Source organism: Halichoerus grypus, chromosome 10 (genome assembly GCF_964656455.1).
Source record: "Halichoerus grypus chromosome 10, mHalGry1.hap1.1, whole genome shotgun sequence".
In the NCBI taxonomy this organism is placed as follows: domain Eukaryota; kingdom Metazoa; phylum Chordata; class Mammalia; order Carnivora; family Phocidae; genus Halichoerus; species Halichoerus grypus.
In genome coordinates, this window is record NC_135721.1 from 5,151,137 (window position 1) to 5,177,626 (window position 26,490).

The 26,490-nt window shown below is 42.6% G+C and overlaps 1 long non-coding RNA gene across 1 annotated transcript in view; it reads right to left on the bottom strand.

Annotated features, from left to right (window-relative positions):
• Nucleotides 1-814: 814 nt before the first annotated feature.
• The window catches only part of LOC118549936 (uncharacterized), a 36,599-nt gene continuing 10,923 nt past the window's right edge, over nt 815-26,490 (bottom strand). Inside the window, exon 4 of the long non-coding RNA XR_013441571.1 lies at nt 815-1,492. This is a non-coding gene — a long non-coding RNA (uncharacterized LOC118549936). The remainder of the gene's footprint in view (nt 1,493-26,490) is intronic.

Below are 26,490 nucleotides of genomic sequence, written 5' to 3' on the forward strand. Positions count from 1 at the left end.
ACATTCACTGGGATTTTAATAGTAGCTATAATAACAGCAATGTTGTCCTCCATGGCGGTCTCCCAAACCTGTCACAACAGAAAGATTTTCATGTTCCTCTTCCCCTTACCACACACTAACTAAAAATTAAACTGAATTCGAGTCAAATTTCCCATATTTAAAAGCCAAGAAATTAACACATATGTAAAATGATTAAGGAATTTACATGTATTTATTATAGAAAATGTAAATATAGGATACTTAGTTGCAGGTTGTATTTAAAGGCAAGGGCCTCGATTTGCTCTATCAAGCTGTTGTATTCTTTGTTTTAACCCGAGAGAATGTGCCTCAGTGATTTAAAATCTCTGCCTCCGGGCGTTTGAGGAGGCTCCTACAGAGCTGTGGGAGTTGAAGTGTTTGGGCACAAATAGGAAAAGTGACTAGGCAATTATAGACCAAACCCAACCAACAAACCAAGTAAAAACAAAAATGAAAGTAAAACCCTTGAAGGGAGGTCATAGTCAGGGCCTCAGTAATACTAAGTTGAGAGTCTCTCTCGGACCTCATGATGCCGGCTGTGAACTCCACTGTTGACTCTTAACTTACTGTAAGCCTCAGCTGACTAGGTTGCATATTTTGGGAGAAGGAGGGCAAAACTTTACAAGATCTCATCAACCCTACTTCATGAAAACCATATGACTAGTTTTAATAACTGCAATTGACAGGCTTATTACAGTTCGTATTAATTGAAAGCACTGTATCCTTACATAGTAGGTAGCCCTTTTTTCCTTCTTAGTGATACACAAAACATGTACATATTTCATACATGGCAGTGTAGATTTGTGAAAAATATTGTGTTTTATTATCCTGACTTCTGGTCTAACCATTTGATTTCTCCTTTGTTCCAAGAAAGCACGTTCTCTCCGTTCTGCTGCCTTCCCACCCACACCTGTCTGTATTCTTCCCCAGCGTTACCTCCAGAGTCTTTCCCTACACGTCTGCCGTCGCAGGGATGATCCACGGACACTGAATATTGTCATCTTCATCTCCAGAGTGTGGACATGTTTCTGACAAGTGGCTTCCCCGCCAGGGACCACTCTTCCGAGGCTTCCTTGCATTTCGGTGAGACCGTGTGACTTGTTGGAGGCAATGGAAGGTCAGAGGAAGTAAAGTGGGCTCTATCCAACCTGAGGAATTACCAAGCTGGCATGCCCCAACACTCTCTTTGCCTGACCCGAGGGACCTGGCTGAGTAAAACCACAGTGCAAAAGGAGTTCCTGTTTAAAATGATTTCACCATCAAGATGTGATGTATTTTGTACCCTGATATGTTGAAGTAAGCTTTGCTAGTTATTGCAGTCACTGTCCACCGTGATTCGATGACTTCTGTGGGGCTGGAGAGCAGGGCAGCACCGTCTCTGAATGGTTTTCACATCCATATTCACCACATGTGGGAAAATGCAAGGACTGCATTCTGGGTGAGGTAGGATTGCTTGCAAAGATCAGTGTCTCTGCTGAAACAATAAGAAGTGCCAAGTCAAATACAAATATATTATGTGTGAGGTCGTTAGTGAGCTAATGATGCAATGGGGCCCGAAGAGGCCAGGATTTCAGGCGGGAGAGAACCTCAGAGGGCTAAACTGAGCTCTGGAGCCGTTTTCCCTGGGGGCATTTGCCAAATCTGTTTGCAGAGCAAGAGGCTGAGAATCTGGGGTTCACCCAGAGGACTGGTGTTTAGTAAGGGCAAGAAACATCATAATAGAGATGCTACACAGGGTAAGAGGCTAAAGCCACTCAAATCACTCTGAAAGTGGACTGGAATCCAAAGACAAAGCAGACAAAGGAAAGAAAACGATAGATCATTCTCATTAGAAATAATAGAAAATGAGTTTCATATAACTGTGATTAATACACATAAGGAAATAGAAGAAAAGAGAAAACAAACAAGAGAATTTCAACAGAGAACCAGAATCTCTAATAAGAAACAAATGAAACAGAAGTAAAATATACGTTATTTGAAATTAGAAGTTCCATAGTGAATTTTTTTTAAGATTTTATTTATTTATTTGACAGAGAGAGATAGTGAGAAAAGGAACGCAAGCAGGGGGAGTGGGAGAGGGAGAAGCAGGCTTCCCACTGAGCAGGGAGCCCGACGACGTGGGGCTCCATCCCAGGACCCTGAGATCATGACCTGAGCCGAAGGCAGACGCTTAATGACTGAGCCACCCAGGTACCCCTCGATAGTGAATTTAACTACAGGATTAGTCTTCTGATATTAAATGGTATACACAAAAAAATTAATACAGACTGGATCATTCACCTAAATCTGAAAGTTAAAACTGTAATACTTATGGAGAAAAGTGAAGAGACAAACCTTTGTGACTCTGGGGTTGGCAAAGAGGACAAAACAGGCAATGCCTATTAAGAATTGGTGACACGCACCTCATCAAAATTTAAAATGTCTGCATTTTAAAAGGTACCTTATGAAAATGAAAAGATAAGCTACATATTGGGAGAAAATATTAGCTATATATGTACATATATTTGTCCAAGGACTTGTATATAGAATATGTGGGGAATAAACCTTAAAATTCAATGAGACAAATACCCAGTTAAAAACTTTGAATAGGCACTAATGCAAAAACAGATGTGTGAACAGTCAATAAACACGTGAAAAACTGTTAAAGGACATTAGTCATCAGGGAAGGTCAAATTAGAATCACAGTGGGATACGACTAACACACCCACTTGGGTGGTTAAGATGTAAAGAAGACTGACAGTACCAAGCGTTATCAAGATGGGGACCAATGGACCTCTTGCATGTTGCTGATGAGAATATAAAATGATAACATTTGCTTTGGAATGCAATTTAGCAGTTTCTTATGAAGTTAATCAAACTTACTGCATGGCCTGACAATTCGACTCCCAGGTATTTACACAAGAGAAATGAAAATTCACAAAATGCTTACAGCCACAACACACATCTGTATGCATGCAAATGTTCACAGCAGCTTTATTCATTGTAGCCTACAACTGGACAAAACCCAACTGGCCATCAACATGTGAGTGGATAAACAAGATGCAATATCTGCATACAATGGAACGCTATTCCCAAGAACAAGAAATTAAGCACTGTTACGTGAATATGAATGAATCTCCGAAGTATCATACCGAACAAAGAAGGCAGACAAAAGGGTACATATTATGGGATTCCGTTTGTACCCAGTGTAGGAAGGAGGAGTCTAATCTATATTGCTAGAACACAGATCTTGGGGGCAGGGGAGAGAGTCCAATAGGAAGAGCTCGGGGGAACTTCTGGGGTGACGGAGGCATTGTATATCTTGATTGTGATTGTTGTTTCATGGGTGTACACAAATTTATCAATACTTACTGAACTGTATACTTAAAATGTTTTATTGCTTATAAATTATGCCTCAGTAGAGCTGATTCAGAACAAAACAAATGAAACCTCATTAAACCATTCTTCTCACATCTTTGCTGATCAGAATTATCTATTTCCTCCTCATTGCTGGCCTAGCACGGTGTTTGTATTCTATTTAGCAGTTATGTCATTTTATGTTTTCATAATTAATTGGTTTTATTTATATGCCCTCATTTGGATGATAAGCTTCTGGATTATTAGAACTGTTTTATTTATTGTTGTATCTTCATTGACTATTATAGTGACAGGCACATGGTAGGTTCTCCTGAAATGCTTGTGGAATTGAACTGAGGTAAATCAGTGTTCGTTGAGTGATGAGGTGGGACAAGTCCTCTCTCTGGTAGGTAGGCTATGAGAAGGGTTGAGCAGCCACATGGTGTAGGGTCAGGTGCACCAGCTTCTTTTGTGTGGCCGGTAGAACTGCCAGAGAGAAAAGTGCAATGGAATCTATAACGCACCAGGATGGGAGCCAGGTGACTCTGTGGCCTGAATATTTAGGGCAGAAAGGACCAGAGCTGACAAAACAGAGGTTAGGACAGGGGATGAAAAGACCAACCAGGTATGACTAGAGTTCTGCAGCCATGATTGCATGCTCCTTCACGTTGTCTCTGTAGGAAGTGTGCGCAAGCAGGAGCTCTGACAAGCCCCATGAAGAGGGAGACAGGTTGAGTAGCAGTTGAGAATTCTCCCAAAGCAGGCAAGCAGATTGTGGCCCAAGCTGAATCCAACTGAACAGAAATGTCAAAGCCGGAGCTGCTTGGCTGTCTAGGAGAAGCACAAAGGATCGCACTCGGGGGCCTCGTTGTACGACTTATGTTTGTTGGGCCAACCCATGGGTCCTTAGCAGAGGTAATGAGCAAGAAGAAAGCTAGGCATCGGTGATTGTCAAGATCGCTGTAAATCTGTTCCACCTTCTTAACCTCTGTGGCACAGGGAGCTGTGTTTATGACATTGATCCTGCATTTTGCTCCCTCTCAGGAGAGCCATGATAAGATAATGATACACATGTCAGCTGGCATGTGTGAAACTGGCAATCAGAGGATTAAACTTGGGAGTGTCTTTGGGAAATTCTCAAAATACTACCATGGGCTGTCTGAACTCTGCCAAGTCTACCTCCTAAATGCATTATCTTCCATCTGTCCCTTCTCTCCCAAGCCCCAAGCCAGCGCCTCTGTACAAGCCTTCAGCTTGGCTTTAGCCACTGCAGGAACCTCACCACTGACCTCCCTCTGATTCGTTGCTCTCTCATCCACGATCAGTTCATTCAGAGTAAAGTATTCAAAACAAAATTGACTGAGAGTCTAATCCCGGGTGGCTCTCTAGTGTCCGTGGGAAAAAGATAGAACCCCTTAGGTTATGGGAACATTTTCAACATGGCTCCATTGGCCCCAAGAACCTCACACTCTTACCTATGGTGTCTTTTCAACTTGCAATCTCCCTGTCCTTCCCCCTCTCTCTCCCTCTCCCTCTCTCTCCCTCCCTCTCTTCCCCCCTTCTGTCTCTTCCTCTCCCTCTCACTCCCTCCCTCTCTCTCCCCTTTCTCTCTCCCCCTGTCCCTCCCTCTCCTTCTCCCTCTCTCTCCCTCTCTCTCTTTCTCTCTTTCTCTCTCAGTGCAGCATGCAGTTCATTCTCTGAGTACTGAGCTCCCAAGTGCTGGGAGAAGAACCGGAGATCCTTACATCTTTTGTTAAAATCCACTGGTTTCTGGAAGCCTGCAGGTGGCTTCCTTTCCATCAGTTTCCCATCCATGAACTATTTAACCTGATGGTGGAAGTGAAGATGTTGGCAAAGGAAGGACTAAGTAGAAATTCTGGCTGTTGGCAAGGCAGGTCCTGGAGCAGCCCTTCAAGAGGGCAGACTCACGCCAGGCCCTTCTCTGTGTTCTAATAGCACCCTACGCTCCCTCTGTCAGGGCACTTGTAAGCTGTGTTTTCAGTGTTTGCACGGTGCCGGGTACATAGCGATAGTAAATATTTTTCACTGTGTCATTCACGGAGTCTCGAGTGTGTCAGACACTTTATACTGAGACCACCAAGTCCAGTGACTTATCGGCTTTCACATTCTGAGCACTCACCACAATGCCTGGTCTGTAAGGAATGGTGGTCATTCATTCATTTAATAAATATGTATTAAATATCTACAATATGACAAGTTCCAGATGAGGCTGTGATGTTTAACAGATTGGGCAGAGAGCTTTACTCCATGGAGTTTCCCAAAGGATGAGGGGAGCCCTGCCTGCATTAGAATCACCCAGGCCCTTCTACCCGCATAGATTCCCAAGTGAAAACATGCATCTCAGGATATGCACTTTTTTTTTTTTTTTTTTTAAAAGATTTTATTTATTTATTTGACAGAGAGAGACACAGCAAGAGAGGGAACACAAGCAGGGGGAGTGGGAGAGGGAGAAGCAGGCCTCCCGCGGAGCAGGGAGCCCGATGCGGGGCTCGATCCCAGGACCCTGGGATCATGACCCGAGCCGAAGGCAGACGCTTAACGACTGAGCCACCCAGGTGCCCCAGGATATGCACTTTTTAAAAAAGATTTTATTTATTTATTTGACAGAGAGAGAGACAGCGAGAGAGGGAACACAAGCAGGGGGAGTGGGAGAGGGAGAAGCAGGCTTCCTGCTGAGCAGGGAGCCCAATGCGGGGCTCGATCCCAGGACCCCGGGATCACGACCTGAGCAGAAGGCAGATGCTTAACGACTGAGCTACCCAGGCGCCCCAGGATATACATTTTTAAACAAAGATCCCAAGCGATACTTAAGCATAGTAAGTTTGAGAAATTCTGGTTGAGTGGTGATAGAATCATATGGTATTAAGTAAGCATTTGATGAATGATTAACTGAAATTAAAAAAATGCGAATCATATTTCGATATATTTCTGACTCTTAAACATATCTAAGAAGCATCATCGGTCAGAGTGCTTGTATTTCAGATCATTCATTTGATAGCCCCTGCATTATGGTGCTTTTATGACATGCCTTGTGTCTCTTCTGTGCACTTTGAGCGCAGGGAATGTATTTTCTGTCTCACTATTTCTCTGTCTTACCCTGGGAAGCACGGAATTAGGGACAGAATAAACATTCCAGTAACCCTGAATGAGTACGTGATCTAAAATGAAGCACTGAATTACACACATGGGGAGCACAAAGAGGGCCCATGGAGCCTTCCCTGTGCTACAATTTGGGTAGATATCTTGGTTTTTGACCATTTGTAGGAATCCAGAAGGACCACTCTTACAGCTTTCTGATGTTATGCCGTATTGATTAATACAGCTTATTCAGCTCGATTCCTAACTAGTCAAACCTTTGGATCCTCATGGCACTTTGCTTTTCTTATCAAAATATTCTTCCCAGGATCCTGGGTGCATTGCTGCTTCAAGCCTGGTGTGGAGGCATTGAGGTATGAACATAGAATTAGGGACCAGCCCCTGCAGCACAAGTTTCTCTTTGGATTGTCCGAAGTCAAGAATCATGACTGCAAGGTGAACAACCAAGGCTGGGCTAATGGCTTTGCTCTTGCGTGGGTCTCTCTGATGCCATTTTGCAAACTCATCCCAGCAATCCTGGATGCCTCAGACTCGGCCTGCCGTCTTAACTCAGTGAAAACAGCCTCTATGCGGGAGGACACTTCAACTGTTCTGTGCCGATACCAGTCCTGTGACCATGCCCCAAATCATAGTTCCTGGGCTTGTTTAAAATGTTTCATCCCTCGCTCCTCTATCTAGAACAATGAAAAATCAGCTACTTGGTAGAGAACTATGTTGGGTTAAGTGGATATTTCTAGCTTTGTTTATATTCTAAATAAAAAAGATGTAGTAAAGAATGTTTTTCACATGAATAATATCTTGACAGACTATTTGGTCACAGGATGTGCATGGTCTAAGAGATGCATCTGATTTCTAAGCAAACTTCTCCTTTCTAGAAGGCTGATCAAGCTGCTTAATACGCCAGGGTGCATAGTTCAGAAGACTAATGCATGCATTCTGACCCATTTCTTTCTCTAAATAGAAGAAGCATGTTACTGCTTGTCTTCTTTCCCTTTCCTTCTTCTCCCTCTTTGTTTTTAAAGCAATTTCCCTATTCAATATCATACTGGCTTTAGTTCCCTACCAACTCTTTTAAACAGAAATTTGAAAGCATTTTTGCCACAAAAGTTTTTTGTTTTTTTGTTTTTTTTGTTTTTTTAAGGTCTGTAGGTACATCAACAAAATATGTGCACAAAGAAATGCCACTGTGTTTATCTGGCTGCATACGTGACCTTTTATTCAAGCATTTCTGAGCTGAAGTAATAGACAAAAGATTGCTTGTCACAAATTGAACCCCATGGAAAATGGAAATCAAGAAATTAGAGAAATCAGGAGACAGTCCCTCATTGTAGCAGAGCTACCCTGAAGTTCAATTTAAGAGTTCACAGGAAGTCAGCAGAACTAGCTATGATTCTGCCCTGGGGCGGTGCACGTCACATCCTTTCTGCCACTGTGCCTTTGCTAATGCTATTCCCTCTGCCTGGGACTTTGGTCCCTTATTCCCTTACCCTGAGGTTCAGATCCTTTCAGACCAAACCCTCCTTCATGGAACTTCCGGCACTTTCCACCATCAGTCCAGACAGCAGTGGGAGCTCTTCCTCTGGACTCATTCCCTAGCGTTCTGCTTTCTAATTCTCCGTGCCACTCAGAGTTCTTGAGGCAAACAGGGGACTCCTGAGTAGGTATCTGAAGCAGAGATAGATACTTGATGCAGAAAGGAAATTCATTGGGAGGATTCAGTGTTACTCAAAAATCAACAGGATATCTGGACAGAGAAGTGGTCTGGGAAAATGGACAGCAAACAGTTGAATGTTGGCCTCCCAAAGCACGACTGAAAATGTAGCCAAGTTCCCCGCACTCTACCACTTCCCACAGGGCAGAGATCCCACTGTTTTGGGGTGGATTAAATCTCTGCACGCACAAGGACGTGTTCCCCTCCACATGCTCATCCACAGAGTGGGCAAATCCCCCGCCTTACAGAGTTTCTACAAGAATAAATAATATTGAACAATACAGCCTCTGTGAAGAGGCCTTGCTCAGGGTCTGGTTTGCTATAGGTAGTCAGTAAATGCTTGTAGCTTCCCTCCAACGCTCCTCTGCACAAGAATGACTCGGACACCGTGTAAGGGACGTTGGTCATATTCGGGTTGCTCGGTACCTGGAAGGCAGTGCAGCTACCAGGTTTTGTGCTCTGCTCTGTATATCGCCTCAGCAGTGATTCCACCTTCATGCCCCCCCCACCCCTGTGAAAATAAACTTGGGAAGAAAAGAAGAAAGCACATGGCCAGCAGCAAGCCCTTCCTGGCAGTTCCCTGGCTGCCGGGATCAACAGGGGAGCAGGAATGCAAGTAGAGGGTCATTTCTTTAGGTGAGGGAGGCCTCCCTTGTTTGCCTGCCCTATTTCCAAGAGGCAAATGATCCTCTCTTTAGAGGCCTTTAGACTGAGGATTTCTAGCCCGGGAAACCTGGAGAGATTGCATTGTATCAGTCGTGCTTCTGTGGATGAGGATTCCGTAAGAACTCAGAACCATCTGCTGGACTCATTTCATGAATAGAAGGGAGTCACTTTCAAACTGGTGGTGTTACTATGCTTTGGATAGGCATTTCCCTTTCCTTTTCCTTTTCCTTCCCTCCCAACTTCCTTCCCTCCTTCCTCCCTTTCTCCCTCTCCTCCTCCCACCTTCCCTCCTTCCTTTCCTTCCTTCCTTCCTGATACTTTCCCCATTTTGAAGCACATGTCTTATTCAGTGTCCTTGCTGATTTACAGCCACTAAACACGCCATTGTTCATGACTGCGCCTGGTCTTTTACTTTAGAAATTTTCAACAATAAATTCCCCCCAGTTTAGCAATGATGAAGAAACAAACCTTGGCTTCTAAGAGGGCTGCTCACCAATTCTGTTTCCGTTTGCTCTTCCTTGTTTTCATTCTGAGGACAGAGCAATTTTCCTCTCCTTCTGAGCACTCGCTGTTGAAAAGCTAAGTGTTTCAAACAGAATGGGCAAGATTCAGCGCACCGCTCCAAGTCACAGCAAGTTAAGGACATACCATCTGACCATTAGCACCCCACTGGGCCTCAGAAGGGCCGTTTTGTCTCGGCTGAATGTCATTTCAGCCAGTAACAATTATTTACTTCTGGAAAAAATTTGCTAAGGGACATGGAGCCAACTGGTGCTTTTGATTTCAGGGCCTGCTTGGTAATTCCTAAATTTCAGCTTGGGAAGGAAATTTGCAATTACCTCTTGAGAACATGCCATTTCACGGGAATGGTAACGGCGCTTCACTGTGAGAAGAGAGTGTGTTTTATTGTAAGATGAGCCACCAGGTTCCTCATCAAGGAAATGGCTTTTCTCAGACTCAATTTACCCTGGATGGGGCAAAACCCAATGTTCTAAATCTCAGCCTTTTTGTCAGGTAAAATTTATGCTAAATTTATAATTCTCTGATAGGCAAATTAAGAAACTTAAAAGAAGAACACAAATTTCCAGCCCTCCATCATGTCAACAGTTCTTCCCGGCAAAAGAAGAATTATTTTTCCCCTGTAGCCTCACACCACTCTATCTGCACTTCTGTTACGGTGATTATCTCAACGTCACCATGTCCTATGGATTTGCAAGCGTATTTGAGCTTTCCTGCTCTCTGGAGGGTCTTCTGGAGACTGGGATTGTTTTGTATACTACCTTACATCTGATAGATATAATTATATGTTATATGTAATTATATATTAATTTTATGTAGTTAATAGCATGGAATGAATTAATAAAATTTTGTTCTTAAATTATGAATTACCTATGTGTGTGTGCATGTGTGTGTATATATTCTACTTACTCCTACTAGTACTTTTCAATTCACCCGATTAGCCCCCCATGGACATGGAGGCAATAGGCATATTAAGAATCATTGGAATGGATCGACTCCTCCTTTCCCTCAATCTTGTGTTTTGCTCAGATTCCTGTCATTTGGCACCTATGACCATGGTCATTTTATACAGAACCCAGTAGATGAAGTTATTTCGTTTGGTTGGTTGGTTGGTTTGATTCTGGGAGAGGAAACTGGGCATTCTTATCAGTCTCAGAGAAGGAATAAAAAATAATTTAGTCAATAGCTCTGCTGACCTTGTAGAAATGTAGCCTAAATTATTCTTTATAGGAGAGGGATTCATCCTGACCTTTCCACAAGTTCTGTTTGCTGGTCCCTTGAAGTAATCATTCTGTGTTCGGAGTGCTCTCGAGGTCAGCTCTGTTCGCTCTTCTACAGTTTCGATGACGCTGTCTGGAAGAACTGCAGCCGTCTTCCCTCATCTGTGGTCTCGCCTTCCACGGTGTCAGCTGCCTATAGTCACCTGCAGTCCAGCGACATGGCCAGAAGGTGAGCAGTAGCCGGAGGCTATGTCCCAATGCCGAAGTCACTCACCCCACTCACCCCATCACGTAGGCATTTTATCATCTCACTTCATCGCAAGAAGAAGGGTGAGTCCAGGGGCACCTGGGGGGCTCAGTCAGTTATGTGTCTGCCCTTGGTTTGGGTTGTGATCCCGGGGTCCTGGGATCGAGCCCCGCATCGGGCTCCCTGCTCAGTGGGGAGCCTGCTTCTCCCTCTCCCTCTGCCCCTTCCCCGGCTTGTGCATGCTCACTCTCTGTCAAATAAATAAATAAATAAAGTCTTTAAAAAAAAAAAAAAGAAAGAAGGGTGAGTCCAGTACAAAAAGATATTTTGAGATAGAGAGAGAAAGATCATATTCACGTAACTTTTATTACAGCATATTGCTATAACTGTTCTGGCTTATTATTAGTTATTGCTGTTAATCTCTTACTGTGCCTAATTTACAAATTAAACTTTATCATAGGTATATATAGATAGGAAAACATGTAGTAGTATATATAGGGTTTGGTACTCTCCGCGATTTCAGGCGTCCCCTGGGGGTCTTGGATCATATCACCCACGGATAAGGGAGGACGACTGTTCAGTGGATAAGAGAGCCAAGCCTGTGAGTGTCTAGCTCTATTTGTAAATTGCAGTCTTGGCTTTTTTCCTGCCAACTCCTTCCTCCCCCAGAAATGAATGGCATCTCCAATTAATACACGAATCAATTCTTGCTATGAATTGGTCCTAATAAAGATGTGTATAAATGTGTTTGTGTGTGTGTGTGTATTTCCTATTTTTCTGCACAGTAAAGTATTATTTACATACCATGAGGTAGTGGTTATTATCAGAATGTTTCATATAAATTTAAGGCTATTTATTCAATGCGAGGAGGTCAAACACTAATAAAACTCAGTGGATTTCAAATACTTTGCACAAATCTTGGTGCTGGTGTTACATGTAAGTCTCCTTCCCATCACTATCAATTATGTGCCTGTGAGCACATCAGTTCAGATCTTTGGCTCTTACAATCTTCACCAGCAAAGTGAGAGAAACATTCTCCTTCCTGGCACGATGACGAAGAATATGAAATCAATAGAGGACTGCTTTGAAAACTCACAAGGAGCGGATGGCTGTAAGGCCTATGATTCCACCATCGGACTGGCGGGGGATACCCAGTGTGCCTATGGTGTGGCTTGGTTGCCTCAGAATCGGGTTATCATGAGGAAAAAAGGAGAATAAAACAGGGGTATGTATAAGACTAGCAGTAAAAGCAAGAAGAGCTGAAGAGCCTGAGGCCAAATAAGGTAACCCAACCAACGAGTAGGGCTGGCTGCAGAAGTAGGGGTGGGTGTGCAAGAAAGACCACCCAGAGGGCTCATGGGCTACTAATAAATGTGAGTATTTGATCAGCACAAAGTCCTAGTGGCTATCTGGGTGTGAATTCAGGAAAATTTTGTTGTTTGTGTGTGTGTGTGTGTGTGTGTGTGTGTGTGTGTTTAAACACGGGTGCTATATTCTAGCTTGTCTCTGTCCAAGCTGGCTTACCTTACAGGATCATGATGAAGGTTTGACACCCTAATAAATATGAAACATAATGGTAAACTCTTAATTGCCAGAGAAATATAAGGGATTTTAATATTATGACTATTGCTGCATGAAAAGCTGGTCTGTTTTTACTCCCATGAAGGTGTGTGATAGTAGGGATGGACCCACCTTTCCCATAAGTAATCTTACTGTTTTTCCTGAGTCCCATGTTTTCTATCCACAGATCGCTGGGAATCAGACCAGTTTTGAGATTCATCGTGAATCAGGAACGATGTAAATTTCTGAGGTGCCGAGTGCACGGGAAGACCAGTAGCAGCTACTTTGTTATGCTGGGGTATTCCTTCCCAAGAAATGTCCAACCCAAGTGTCTGCCTCTGTGTTCTTATGGGACCACAGTCCCTCTCATTCACTGTTTCATTTTTCTCTGACTTCTTTGGATTTATACCTATGCACGTGATCTCACTATAATGCCCCCTTTGTTCCCGCATACATCTTATGTCACCAGCAAATTTGCCCAAACTCTTCGTCTATGTCTATTCTCTTTTGCAGCTCCCATTTTGCAAAATTTTCACCAAGGTTGACAGATCTGCTGTAGCAATCAGATGCGTCTGTGTCTCATTGGTCTTTCTTAGCTGAACATCTTTTCTTTAAATTTATTTTACTGAACAGAAAAGCATATTTTCAAATATCCCATGTGTGAATGGCCAAGCCCTGGTGTGAGGCCCACAGTGTGATCTTCGCAGTTCTTGTAGTTGGCAAAAATAAAGCAAATCCTTAATGTTCGACATGAATTGAAATTATTCTTGATAGCTGTTTATCCACCATTTTAAATTATTATTCTAACCCCAAAACATGCATGGTGTATATAAGTATATTTGCTCTGTGCTGCTCCTTCTGCATCCCATCTTCCCAAACACACTAGTCTGTCCATAAGTGATGGCACGCTAGGATACGCTGCAGACAGCCACACTTGCCGGATTTGTGATTGAGACACACTGCTCCGTTCAAGAAATGAAGTTAAAATTTACCCATGTCACCATCAGTATGTGAAGGCCTATACTTGGGAAGATAGAGCTCAACATGGTCAGACTGTTTCTGTCCAGGGCAGAGGAATGGGCAGTCACAAACCATCTCAGGTTTTGGCTCCATTTAAATGCAGGCTATGACTATTGCAAATTATCTCCACCTTCCCAAAGCACCTCAAAGCACGGTGGTATTCGATGATTTTTCTCGCAGGGCAGATTCCTTAACATTGAACTAGAAGCACATAGAAATGATAATGATGAAATGAAATGAAGAAAATTGGAAAAACACAGTTTTGTGACGTTAAGGGATGTTGCAAGATTATTGAAAAAAACAATGAATCAGAAAGGGTGAGAAATCAGTGGCTTCAAATGGGCATGACTCATTAAAATCAACATTGTTTTGAAGAAAATGGTGAAAAGGAATTTAAAGTAGGACTGCTAGAATGGAAAAACGGTTTTCCCAAAATCGTTTTGCCAAGATGCAGGTAGGAGAATGTGTAGAAATCAGGGGGCCCAAAGGACATTAACTGCAGGATGCCGGTTTCCCTCACACACATGGCCTGTCTTGGGTTGCTGGGCTGCTCAGGTTACCTGACCTTGACATCTGTTTGTAAGGAGATTCCTGCAGAAGTGGCCTGTATCCTCTCCCCATCCACGTGGGTGTTACAGCCTCATTTTTGTTCAGAAAAGAAAGCCCCTGTCCTGTTTAGAGTGCAGTGTGAAGCATTTTACTTTTGGAGAAAAGACATGCGACTGTGAATTTTTTAAGGAAGAAAGTCAAATATAAGTAAAATAGATCCCCCAAAAATGTCATGTGCAATAAAGTAGATTTGACTATCTGATACCAAAGTCTACGTGACACTCAAAGAAAACAATTTTTCACTCTTTTTTTTATTATTAGATCACGATGCAATATTTGAGTGAATTTATCTTCATCTGACAGCACCACCAGACCTTCGATCACTGCCTATTTTACTGTGGAAACTAATGGTGGTTTAGCTGCCTCCTGGACACCAATCTGTGCAGGCCAAAGATAATGTTGTTACTTCTGCTTCTGCCATTGTTGTTATTACTATTCTGGCAAGTTCTCACGTCATGCTTTGTCAGGTTCTTCCAATTAACTTCCTTCGACTCCTGTTTCACATTATTGAAATGGGGATATTTCCAACTATGTGGGGTTGCTGTAGAAATTCAACGAGATGGATCCAAACAAAAGCACGGATCACACTGCTTGGAAATAGGAGACACATTTTCTAATGTGCCAAAACAAAGGGCCATGTGAATACCAACGCCATCAACGAATACTCTTGTAAAATAAGGCATGTATAACACCTCCTCTATTTTGAATCATCAAATGATTGGAAATCCAGAAGAAGCGACCATCTTGTCTCTGCAGTGAAGCACATCAACTCCGCATGATTTTAGTTTTCTGTGTTCAGAGAGAGGTGTTGCTGGGGTGTGTTTTCATCTAAGAGTGTAATTGTGTAGTTGTGGTCTCTTTTGCTCCTGCCACATCTGGTTGAAACCAGTGTTGGATTCCCTGTTGTCTGGGGCCACTAAAGAAAGAGCTCTAACCCTACGTGAGGGTGATTTGGGCTGTGGGTGTGGATGGGATGAACTGGACTTATTCTCTCCCATATTGAGGAGTCCCGAGGCTGGGCAGGTGCAGGGCATCAAGGGTAAGTTCAACCACCTCAAAACTGCCACCAGGGGCCCAGCACTCTTCAAATTTCTTCTATTCTTTTCTTGGTATGATGACTCAACTGTAAATGTGTCTAGTCTTAGATCCAAAAAACTGCCACATTCACCCAACCATATCAGAAAGCAGGATGTGGGGTAATCTCTCCTCAAATACCTCCTTACATCAGTGTGGAAGAGGTGGCAATGCCCTTCAGGTCCCCCTGGGCGGGACTGGGTTACTGCAGAGCTGTCGGGGAATGGCACCAACAGGCTGCTCATCCCCGACAGTGTGTGGGAGGCAGCTCTATCATCAAGTTAGAAGGAGGTGGAAAGGGCTGTTGAACAGGTTACCCATTTTGATGAAAACATTATCCATCTACCTATCTATCCATGGGTAGATAGAGAACATAAATCTGACCCCACAATCCACTGAAGAGGCCTTTTCTCTTTTTCTCTTAGTCAAGCATGTTAAAAAAATTGGGGGGGGGGAGGGCACTTATTTCCTTAAATTATTTATGCTTATAATTTATTGTCCTTTACAAGATTCTTGAATTGTTCAGTTAACACACTTATTTTTATTCTTTCCTTATTTTCATAGTATCTATTCAAGGTTATTCACTTACATCAAATTCTACTTTCTTTATATGCCATGAGTTTGACTCGTAATAACTCACACTGTCTTTCAATTCTAAAAATTTATTTCTATTTCTTCTTTAACACTTGAGTTATTCAGGATCATGTTTTAATTTTTAAATTTATAAATGTATGAGTTTTTGCTTCTTTTTTTTTTTAAAGATTTCATTTATTTATTTGAGAGAGAGCACAAGCAAGGGGAAAAGCAGAGGGAGAGGGAGAGGGACAAGCAGACTTCTTGATCAGTGAGGAGACTGATGCGGGGTTTGATGCAGGGCTCAATCTTAGGACCCTGGGATCATGACCTGAGCCGAAGGCAGACGCTTAACCAACTGAGCCACCCAGGTGCCCCTTGCTTATTTCTAATTTAAAAGTCTTATGGTCAGAGGGTTTTTGCTACATATATTTTCTATGTTATATGTGCAAATGATAAAATATTTTATCATGGCTTAAGTAGAACAGGTATCATATAGTTTGAAGGCATGTATACATACCTATATGCATATATTAGATTATATTTATAAATATGCTGTTGAAATATTTTCATCCTTGATATTTATTTTCCCAGATTGAGCTATCCTTGAGAAAAGATTATTAAAATATCCCCCTATATTGATTTTTTCTCATTTATCCTTGAAATTTGTTTATGTAATTTTTCCTAGGATAGCTCTAGAGGAATAATTATATATGATTTATAAATATGTATTTATAGGTGTATTTTAATCCTTACACTAGCAGTAGTTTGTTAGTATTAGAAGTATCCTAATGGTAAATACACAACCCAAGGTGGTTTAGTTCATATTTGAATGGATAAAGAAGATGTGGTATATATATACAATGGAATATTACTCAAATCAAAAAAAGTGAAATCTTGCCGTTTGCAATGACGTGGATGGAACTAGAGGGTATTATGTTAAACGAAATAAGTCAATCGGAGAAAGACAATTATCATATGGTATATCATATATCTATCTATCTATATATACATATATATATATCATTATATCATATGTAGAATTTAAGAAACAAAACAGAGGAGCATAGAGGAAGAAAAGGAAAAATAAAACAAGATATAATCAGAGAGGGAGACAAACCATAAGAGACTCTTAACCATAGGGAACAAACTGAGGGTTGCTAGAGGGGAGAGGGTTGGGGGGTGGGGTAACAGGGTGATGAACATTAAGGAGGGCACGTGATGTGATGAGCACTGGGTGTTATATACAACTGATGAGTCACTGAACTCTACCTCTGAAGCTAATAATATACTATATGTTAATTAATTAAATTTAAATTAAAAAATGCACACACACACAGAAAAGAAAGGTTCTAATCAAAAGCCAACATCATGAAAATACAAAATGGTGCAGCCACTTTAAAAGACAGTTTGGCAGTTTCTTACAAAATTAAAAATAATCTTACCATGCGATCAGCAATCGTGCTCCTTGGTATTCACCCAAAGGAGCTGAAGACTTAGGTCCACACAGAAACCTGCATACAGATGTTTATAGCAGCTTTATTTCTAATTGCCCAAACTTGGAAGCAACCCAGATGTCCTTCGGTAGGTGAGTAGATAAATCTTGAGTCTTTAGTGGTATTTCTCTTGTTCCACTCACCAGTGCCCCTCCCCCTAACACTCCCCCTCCTTATTGGGTACTTTTGAGTTTGAATCCATTCAGTCACAGCTCCTCTGCCCAGAACCACACCATATATAATCCCTCCACTCTTTGCCCCACTTAACGTAAAAAACGACTTGCTTTTTAGAAGAAGGCAAACTATAAATATTTAAAATTTGTTTTTTAAAATACCTGTCCCATATTCCTTTTCTGCTCTGTTTTGAAATGGATGTGACTCATCTCACCAAGAACCCAGTCAGTATAACAAGATAAACTGAATAAAAATGAGTAAGAATGTGAATTGTGTTTAACAAAAGGAAAGTGAGTGAGGGAAATAGGATGGATCCAGAAGTGTTTGCACACAGACTCAGATTTAAGCTTTCTAGCATCTAATGCCAAAATGTGGGCAGGATCTGTGATAAGCTACAGAGACCAAAAGATAAAAAACGAATTATTTGCCTCTTAAAAGCATAGTCATTTCTGATAATAAAATGTAAGCAGATCTTTCTCAGATGTTCCTGTAGGGCACACTCTACTACGCAGTCAGCAATGTCCGTGACCACGCCTGTGATGAGTTTCACAGGGCTACCTTAAATAATACCCTTCAGTTGTTCTCACTGCATGGAAAACAAAACACACAAAAAAGCCCAAGAATCATAAAAAGCAATATGTGGGCCATTGGGAAGGAGGCAAAGTATCATGGCGCAAGGCACGTGGCTCTGTGTCTGGATCTGCACTTCAGTAGATTTCAGGGTGCCTGAAACACAGGGCACAGCTCTCACTGACAACTCTCCTCAAGAGGAAGAATGGGACTGTTTGTTTTGCAAACAAGCCCATTAATACTGTTTCTCTCTGCTCAACTTTATAGGGGTTTTGAATGACAATGAGGTTAGGGTCATTCTTATGGCAGCTCTCATGCATATCAGCAGCCAAATATTAAACTCTCTTCTTTGATTCAGCTGAGCTGATGGTAGAATCCAGTCCTTGACAAGGATTGCCTTGAATAGAGCATTAAACCATTGGGTTTATTCCTGCTCCATGCTCCTAAAACATTTGGGAGAGATGATGCTTTTTCATCAATAACAATGACTCAACAAAGCCCTGGTTTCTAAGGAGAATGGGATACAGGGTTGTGGGGTTTTTGGCCACTTTGCAGATAAATACTGGAATTTTCTTCAAATGGTAAGTGTACTGGGTGGTGGGTAGTGCTATATTTCCAGAAGTCCCCAAATTATACTATATCCCCATGCCCCCACCCAAGAAATGATGCTGCCCTTTGAGAAACCCTGGTTTAGTGTTTAATGAATTAACTTTTTATGTAAAAATATTCATTCAAAAGGTATCCACAACAATTATGTTTTAAAAACCCATCTTCTGTTTATTAAGACAAAAAGTTCCTTTGGAAAATACTTTCAGGTATGTATTTATTTTGGTTACCTTAATTTTTCTTTACTAATTGGAATCTTGCTAGAATATTCTTACCAAAGTGGCTACTTTATATGCATAAAATTTCCTGGGCACTGGGGAATCAGATCGAAATAATGATAGACACAAAGTCCAAGAATTTTCACCACTGAGTCAATCCAGTTCATTCTATACACAATTTAGGTTTCGCATCTTCAGAAATATTGTGGATTTTCTAATTAGTAAATTATCATATGTAAATTTTCTATACATTTTTTAGAACAGATTTTTGTAAAGTTTTTTTATCAGTTTAAAATAATCTACTTCAAATCATTCAAGAATTGTGAATATTTATTGAGTATATTGGATCTGATCTTGGTTTTCTTCAAAAGATACTTTTAAGCCCTGCCTGATCCACTCTAATTAAGCGCCAGACATAGCTGAAACCTTTTAAAACCAAACCATTAAGCCTTTAGACTATATCACCCATCTCTCTCCATTAGCAGCACACCAAATGGAATGAAACGTTTTGGAATTATTATAATTCAATGCTTTCAGATAATGTATTTTGCCACATTTTTTTTCAAGTGTGTTTTTGTCCTTAAAATTCATTCATTGTATTTTGTTGTCCTCACCAGCTCCTGAAGGCCATTATCTTTCCATTAGTGAACTCTCATGCACCTTTTCCTTCGGTCTTTGATCGGTCACCAACCTTTATACACTCTTCTCAGTGGTGTTTCGGGCCCTACAGAACTCTCCTCACCTTCTTCCCACACACTCAAGATTTGTAAGGACATGCTTTTGAAGGCCTGCTGCATGCACAAGCATCCGTCTATTGATGGAAGATGGAACCCATCCTGCTGCTCTTTGCTACCTTGAAAACTCTCAGTTTTCTTCTGTGGTTGGTTTTTTGTTTTGTTTTTTTTTTTTGGTTTTTGTTTTTGTAAATTGGGTCACAGATGTTTTATTGCTGCAAAATGCTTTGAAACTTTTTCATATGTTCAGTGGGAAAAGATGCCTCTCAAAATTCATGCTGAAATAATTAAGCTTTTTAATTTCACTGTCAATTTATCAGAACAAGTGATAAATCTCTCTTTATACTGCCTGTTTCTACACACATGCCTTTTCAGTCCATTTACTTTCTCAGATTGTCGGCGAGTGCCTTTCTAACATTGCTCAGCATGGTGCATGGAAACGCTGACACTCTACCAAAACCTTAGACAGGCCAGGTCACCCTAGGAAATGGCAGTTCTTGCTCCCTGGAAGCTGAGGGAGCAGGGCCGTGGCTACTCCATAGAAGCATTGCACTGTGGCCACGGACTAGACTCAGTGATCCTGACTCTTTCTGACTTGCTTCCTTCTGTGCTTGAATTTCTAGAAATGGTGGCTCGTTCCAGAGACTCTGTTGTCCTTGTGGATGTGGCCGATTCAAATATGTTTTACCATACATGTGGCATGACGCTGACAGACATAAAGACTTTGGCAGAATCCAGGTCCCTATCAGGGTCCCATCTCTGCCCCTGACTCCGTAAGATCTTGGATAAGCCCCTTAATGTGTATGACCCTCAGCTCCCTCATCTCACAAATGAGGAAATAATGCCTCAGAGTGCTCTGGGGAGACTCACATAGGTACAGATTCTTTCTGAGTGCCTGAATATGGTGAATGTTTGACAAACATGGGCTTTCTCTTCCATGGATCTCACAGAATGGTGTTCAGTCTGTTGATTCGGAATTTTTTTTTTTTTTTTTAAGATTTTATTTATTTATTTGACAGAGAGAGACAGTGAGAGCAGGAACACAAGCAGGGGGAGTGGGAGAGGGAGAAGCAGGCTTCCCGCTAAGCAGGGAGCCCGATGCGGGGCTTGATTCCAGGACCCTGGGATCATGACCTGAGCCGAAGGCAGACACTTAACGACTGAGCCACCCAGGCGCCCTGTTGATTCGGAATTTGAACTATTACATGCTGCTGATAAATTCCAGTAGTTGTGGAGTTGCTTACAAAGGTCAGTGCTTACATGCGTTTCTCCCAGTTGGCTCTTTTCAGTTGACTTGCATTTCTGTGATAGTTGGTAGCTTCCTGAAGTGTAAGTAGAAGAGGCCGATCTTAAGACCTCAGATGGTGTTGCTTTAGAAATAAACGTGTACTTGTGGTGTTCTTAGGAAAAGGCTGGCCTATAGCCTGACATTTGTGCATTGACGGGTCTTTGTTTAAAAAAACAAACAAAGGAACTCATTTTTCCCAGAAGTTATTTTGCCTGACCAATTTATTCTCTGACTCTCTCTCTTCCTTTCTTCTTCATCCCTTTTTCAAACACTGGTTCCTTCTATGCGTTAGGCTAGCCGCTGGAGGACTTTTTCTGTAATGGGCCAGGAGTAATATTTAAGCTTTTTGGGCAGAAAGACTTTGTTACAACTAGTCAACCCTGCTGTTGTCCCACAAACGCAGGCAGATAGCAGTGACATGAACGATCGTGGCTGTGGCCCAGCGAGGAGGCCCCTCTCTCCAGGGGTGATTTTGCCTTCCAGGGGCCACTGGGCAATATCTGGACACGTTTGTGATTGTCCTCCTGGGGAAGGGTGCTGTGGCATCTAGCGCATGAGGGCCAGGAATGCCACCCAACACCCTTCCGTGCACAGGGACCCCCCCAACAAAGACTCATCTGCCCTGAAATATCAATAGCACCAAAGGCTGCTATATAAGTAAAAATAAAATTTTACTTATAAACACTAACATCTGAATTTCATATAATTTCTTATACAAAAAATATCAATCTTTTGATTTTTTTCAACTACTTAAAAATGCAAAATCCACTCTTGGCTTGCAGGCCACAGTGTAAGAAGGTGCAGGAAGCAATGGTAAATTGTGAAAAGTAAGTGTCCTTAAGACCCCTGTTCTCCGAGCTTATACAAGTGGGCAGGCGAGTTTCATTTCAGATACTTTCCTGTGGAACCTTGCACTTCAGTTAAATTCCCCAGAAGAATTACAGATTATTTCCTTGGCAAGAACTATTAATTACAATATGAGGGTCATTGGGTTCAACCTCCCTTTCTGAATATCTTCTACTCTTCATATGGACCTGGTGCTTTGTGCTCTCTGTCCTCTAACAGTCGCTCCCTTGGTCCCCTTGTGGGAGGTTTCGTCAAGCTGTTGGCCAGTTGGGATGACAGCTGACACAAACTGAACACCTCTATGTTCTGATGTCTGTCTCCAGCCCATGGAAAATCACTCCACACAGCAGGTGGATAGTAGCTGCCTTGAGAACGTGGCAGGATCTCTCAAGGTCCCCTGCAGTGTGGCGATGGGGGCTCCCCAGTCATCTCTGCCCCAATGCACATGGTGGATTCTACTCTACTTCGTGTAAGTCAGGGAACCTGAGGCCCCAAATGCACTCACTTCCTCATCCTTGAGGCCATAACTTCTCTATCTCACCCTGAGACATCCTAAAATTCCAAACGACACTCCGTCTTTACTAGGGCAAGTGGCACAGCTGCGTTTGTGAAAGGGTTGTGGATGGCCACATACACGATTCTGACCCCTAGCATGATCAGATGTCCTACAGTTCTCACACGTGGCTCCTACTCAGCTCTCCCAGCACAGAGGACCCTGAGGAGTGAGGGACTGTTCTCTCTATTCCTCTGCCTTCAGGAAACGTGGCCCAGAACTGAATGGGGTCTCCCTGATGACCCTCTCATAGCTGCAGTGGCCTTGGGCACTATTTAGGGCTCCAACCGAATGATTTTGCGGGGCTTTGTATATAAAGACTCGATGAAAAGAACTCATGTAATTACACAAACACACACATGAAGGCAGACACAATTTTCAAACAATAAATATTCAAAAAATCATCTGTAAGTCAGCTGTTTGGGATGTAGAAGCTGTTTCTCTACAGAATAACTTCATACATGGTCGGTAGACTTTGGATTGTCTCCTGGAAGCCCAACTAACCCAGGGTGTGCCTCCAGTCTCCTAGAGAAACGACCATGCATGACAGTGTTTTCATAAAGATGCGCTATGCTCAGACGTAAGAATTAATTTACATTTTGTGTTGCTGTGGGAACCCTTCTTCATACAGGTGCACCTCACTTTCTAAAGTTCACATGATGCCACTTTGCTTTTCTGAGAGTCCCGCCTTTGTGCCTGTTTTCACTGAGGGAAAGAAATCTGAAGAGGATTTTTGCTTTTATGAAAAAAGCAGTTACCGTACTAATGTAGTTCTTCCGTAAAAGCAAAGTGGGTGTATTGCGAACTTTGGGGGATACTCTTAGATTTAAGGCGTTGGGGCTTACCAAAGGTTTTACAGGAATGGCTTACGTTTGGAGAGTGGGGGACGCCTGCCTACTGCTTCCAGGGTGGAAGAAGTCAAAGTCTCTCAGAGTGGCCTGCACTGCTTGCCGGGGTCTCAGATCCTGGCTCCAACTCGTCACTCCTGGCCATGACCCGTCTGCCACATCCAAGCCAAATTCCAGTGGAGACAGCCCAAGTTCAAATCCCAGCTGAGTGATTTGGGTATGGTCTTTGGTTTCTCTGTAATAGTATCTACTTCTTAGGGTTACTGTAAAGATTACCTGTATAAATAGCTATCATGCATTTAGTTCACTGGCCCATACTAAGTACTCAATAGATTTTAGCTATTGTCATTTTTAAATAAATGATTACTTCAATCTAGCAAGTAACACCACTAGATTTCCTTCCCGACCTGTTTATTCTTTCATATTAACTCAAGAGCCCATTAAAAAAAAAAAATCTTTTCTATTTTTCTGGAGAAGACTGTACAGTACAGAGAGGCTAAGTGACTTGTGCACAATCACAGAGCCAGCAAGAGATGATGTTTCCATTTAAATCCACATCTGTCTTTCTCCAAGAGCAGAAATACTCTTTCTTCTGTATTTTACTACAGTCCCCATTCCTACTTCTCTCCAATGGGAATCTGAGATATGGATCATGAGAAAATTCTGCACTAGGATTCTTCTAGAATGCCAGGTGCGATACCCACTGTGGCACCTCATTGGCTTTCTGTTGCTGTAGAAGAAATCGTCACATGCCTAGTGGCTTCAGGCTGCATCCTCAGGGTCTCCCATGGCTGGTCAGTTTAGGGTCTCCCAAGGCTGTGATCAAGGAGTTGGCCAGGGCTGTGTTCTCCTCTGGAGACCCTATTGGGAAGGGTCCTCCTGCTCACATGTTTGTTGACGGTGCTTCGTTCCTTACAGTTATAGGGCTGAGGGCGCCTGGGTGGCTCAGTTGGTTAAGCGACTGCCTTCGGCTCAGGTCATGATCCTGGAGTCCCGGGATCGAGTCCCGCATCGGGCTCCCTGCTCGGCAGGGAGTCTGCTTCTCCCTCTGACCTTCCCCCCCTCTCATGTGCTCTCTCTCTCACTCTCTCAAATAAATGAATAAATAAAATCTTTAAAAAAAAAAAAAAAAAAAAAGTACAGTTATAGGGCTGAGAGCTTCAGTATTTTTGCTGGCTGTTGGTTAGAGGCTACTCTCAGCATCTAGAAGACGCCTGTGGGTCCTAGAGACCCCTCACGGTTCCTTTCCATGTGGGCATCCAGAACATCCTGCTTGCGTCATCAAGACAGCCAAGAAGTTTTAGAGAGAGTCTACTAGGGAGACAGTAGTGTCAGGCCACCGCACTTCCATTGTAATCATACTATTTTAAGCATATTTCCTGGGGGGGAGTAGCGGAGGTAAGATCGGACACTGATGCCTAGCTGATGTCACCTGTAGTTTGACCCCCACAGGTGTGTTGTAGAAGCAAAAACATAGTCTATGTGCTTTATTACCCAGTTCTCATCTACATAGACCTTCTTTGTTTCCCATGTGGACTCTCTGAGTCAGCTGCCCTGGAAAATAGGTTCTCTCTCCATGGATCCAGCTTGGACTCTGGGAAGTGTTCATTCCTGAATTAATTACTAGGACATAGAATTCTGGGAACTATTTTAGAAAAACCAGGAGAACCTATCCTATCTCTTCTGGGGGAAAAATCTCAGGCCTCTTGTCTCCTGCATCTGGGACTGTGCCTTTCTATGCACAACCCGCCCCACCTCGTGCCTGCACATGCCCTCTGGTACCTCGGCTGTTGTTCCGCTTCTCCTGCCCCTGCTCCCAGCTATTGTTCTCGCTCCTATGAAAACATGCCCCAGTCCCATCATCCTTGCAGATGGGCCTCACGCACAGGACAGCACACTTCTCTCTCTCCTGCTGCTCTTCATATTCTACCTGACTTCCCAGGGTTGTCGTAGCCATCACTGGCCCATGGGTTATCCTACAAGGGAAGATATTTTCATGTTAATGTGGCCTCCTGGAAATACAGTGTCCCATCTGAGACGTGGGCCCGCCTAGCTGGGCTCCTCAGTAATCTAGCAGGAGAAACAATTCTGGGTAGAGGTGGGCCTTACAGCATCTTCAGTCATAGGACAAAACTGAGAAGAGCCTTCCCACAGGCTTCCTATCTCTTTCTCTGCAGCATTTGAACAGAAAAGTTGCTGGTAAACGTCTCTGACTCCCATGAGCATGACAATATGAGCGTCTCCCAGCTAGGGATGCCCTAGCAGAACTCCTGGATCTTGACGAGAGGTTGTTACTAGATTGTGAATGAAGTTATGTTTAATTCTACCTTTCTCTTCCAGAAAAACCCCCCTTGAGATTTCTGACAGCTATTTCTACTACATTCTCTTGCTCATTTGTTCATTTACTCAACAAAAATAATTGAGTACCCATGACACACAAGGTATTGTGATCTAAAGGTAGTAAGAAGAAGAAACTGTTCTTCCTCTAATGAAGAATTTTATTTTATTTATAGTTTAGTGAATTATATAGAAATTTTTGCAGCTCCTTAATAAAATGTGTATGGTTTTTCTAACAGAAATATATGGGAACCAGCCTTGGCTCCTGGCTGTGCTAGGAACTTTCCTTTAATTTCCCAGAAAATAAGGGAGATTACCAGAGTATTCCTCAGATGGAAAAATGTCACTGGATGTGGAATGGAAAGACCGAGTGTCGTGCTGCTTTCTGCCACTTTCTTGCTGAAACTCTGGGCTGGACCTTCTGAGTCTCAGTATCTTAACCTAGAGTGGGGACAACACCCATTTCCATTCAACAACACTGAGCCTTACTAATTCAATCAAAACGGAAATTGATTACAAAGTTATTTGAATGGGGGCTCACAGAACTTGTGAGTGGGCCTGAGCCTCAGCCTTGGAAGCAAGAGAAGAACCCGAGGAGTTTTCAAGAACCAGGAAGGGAAAGTGGCTGTGATACCCAGCCTCTGCACTGCTTCTGTGTCAGGCCCGATGCCAACGTCCCCTTCCATCTTTGTGTCACTTTCTCAATATTGGAATTCCTAGATGCTGGTGACTGGTTGCACTCTGGATTTCTGAACTTCCACTGTTGGAGAAAGGTGCTGGAGTTGCTCTCCTGCTAAGAGCGATCAGGATGCGAATGGAATAGGGGATCCCAGAGGTCCCAAATGACAGAGCTGGTGCCCACAGAGTATGGTGCTGGCCAAATGGGACAGAGAAATTGAGATTTCATGAAATGAGTAATTTTATGCAGTGTAGGGGTCCTTGTATGTCCCATGTGTCTTTGTTTTGGGTATTACTACCTGACAATAGATTTAACTAATCCAGTTTGATCAATGAAGGCTGAAGAAGATCTCTATTGCAATCAGCTCCATTCAGTATTTGTACAAACCCTACTTTCTAGGTGCATGCTGCCATGCTGGGCTTCGATGCCACATACACTTCCTACCTTCATACTATATAACCAAACTTGCTT